General features: G+C 43.7%; 1 non-coding gene across 1 annotated transcript; it reads left to right on the top strand.

Annotated features, from left to right (window-relative positions):
• The first annotated feature begins 1,090 nt into the window (after positions 1 to 1,090).
• Positions 1,091 to 1,197, top strand: LOC141694865 (small nucleolar RNA R71). Its single transcript, XR_012564146.1, has one exon. It is a non-coding gene; the product is annotated as a small nucleolar RNA R71 (small nucleolar RNA).
• The last annotated feature ends 815 nt before the right edge of the window (positions 1,198 to 2,012 follow it).

Raw genomic sequence — 2,012 nt, forward strand, 5'->3', positions numbered from 1 at the left:
TTTCACCTTCCTTGAAAGAATAGTCTTCATAAACTTCGCATAACTAGGCATTTGTTCCAGAGCCTCAGCGAAAGGTATATTGATGTGAAGTTTCTTGAACACCTCCAGAAACTTCCCGAACTGTTTATCCAGCTTTTGTTACTGCAATCTCTTAGGAAAAGGTGGTGGAGGATAGAGCTGTTTCTCCCCTGTATTAGCCTCAGGCAGAGTGTGTTCAACAGTAGTCTTCCTTGGTTCCGCCACATTCTCCCTTTGCTTAGATTCTTCATCTCGAACTTCAGCTTCGACTTCTTTTGCCTTTTCAGCATCAGCTACTTTTCCAGACCTTAAGGTAATAGCCTTGACTTGCTCTTTAGCTTCCTTCCTGCCTGGTACTTCCGTGTCACTGGGAAGAGTGCCAGGTTGACGATTGAGCACTGCATTGGCTAATTGACCGATTTGATTTTCCAAGGTCTTGATAGAAACCGCCTGACTCTTGCACAACAACTTAAGTTCCTCAAAATCAGCACTAGTAGGTGCAACTGCACTTCCCTGTTGAGGATATGATTATCTTGTAGCATACTGCTGTGGTTGCTGGAATCCAGGTGGGTTAAACTGTTTACTCACTCCTTGCTGATATGGTGGCTGAATAGCATTCTGATTATTTCCCCAGCTGAAATTTGGATGATTTCTGTTGTTAGGATGATAGGTTGCTGGCACAGGCTGCTGTTGTCGCTGATAGTTATTCACATACTGAACAGATTCGTTGACAAGAGAACACTGATCCGTAGCATGAGAACCTGCACAAAGCTCACAAACCATAGCTATTTGATTAACTCCATACGTAGCCAAAGAATCAACCTTCATTGATAGCGCTTGGAGCTGGGCTGCAATAGCGGTGGCTGCATCAACTTCCAGAATACCTGCTACCTTGCCTGATGTCATCCTCTGAGTTGGGTTTTGATGCTCATTTGCAGCCATCGTCTCAATAAGATTGTACGCCTCAGTATAGCTTTTAGCCCATAAGGCGCCTCCAGCTGCTGCATCGAGCATGGGCCGAGATTGAGCCCCCAAACCATTATAAAAACCAGTGATTACCATCCAATCCGGCATTCCATGATGTGGACATTTTCTCAACATTTCCTTGTAACGTTCCCAAGCCTCGCACATAGATTCTGTAGGTTGCTGTGCAAACTGAGTAAGAGCACTCCTCATAGCAGCAGTCTTTGCCATTGGATAAAACTTCACCAGAAACTTTTGCGCAAGATCTTGCCACGTAGTGATTGACCCAGCTGGTTCAGAATGTAACCAGTCTTTAGCCTTATCCCTCAGTGAGAATGGGAAAAGCCTCAACTTGATAGTCTCATCAGTCACTCCATTATACTTAAAAGTGCTGCAGATCTCGACAAAATTCCTTATGCGCATGTTGGGGTCTTCAGTTGCCGCTCCTCCAAAAGAAACAGAATTCTGCACCATCTGAATAGTGCCCGGCTTGATTTCAAAGGTGTTAGCTTGAATAGCCGGATGAAGGATGCTTGACTGAATGTCATCAATTTTAGGCCGAGAAAAATCCATAAGAGCTGGATCAGCTTGAACAATATGATCTCCCATGTTTACTGGTTCTTTCTGCTCAGTTCCTGAATCCGAATCCTCAAAATCTAACTTCCCCGGTGTATCAAGAACTTCGTCTTTCTCCTCAGCTGTATCTAAGGTCCTCTTGCGAGCACGAGGACGAGTTTGCATAAATGCACTAAAGTACCTGAAACACAACCGAAAAGAGTAATTAACTACTACGTCCTAATCACTAAGTCCTAATGACCAATGATGGTAAGTACATAAACTAAACAACTACGCCGAGTCCCCGGCAGCGGCGCCAAAAACTTGTTAGGGCGAAATCACGCACTAATATTCACGCAAGTATACGCGTTCGCAAGTAATATAGAATACTTTCTAATTCGTTCCCTCAGAGACTCAGACTAAGTTATTGTCTAATTTAACTCACTCAACAATGTATGATTACTTCTCAATGTTAA

The sequence above is a fragment of the Apium graveolens genome, chromosome 10 (assembly GCF_009905375.1).
Source record: "Apium graveolens cultivar Ventura chromosome 10, ASM990537v1, whole genome shotgun sequence".
In the NCBI taxonomy this organism is placed as follows: domain Eukaryota; kingdom Viridiplantae; phylum Streptophyta; class Magnoliopsida; order Apiales; family Apiaceae; genus Apium; species Apium graveolens.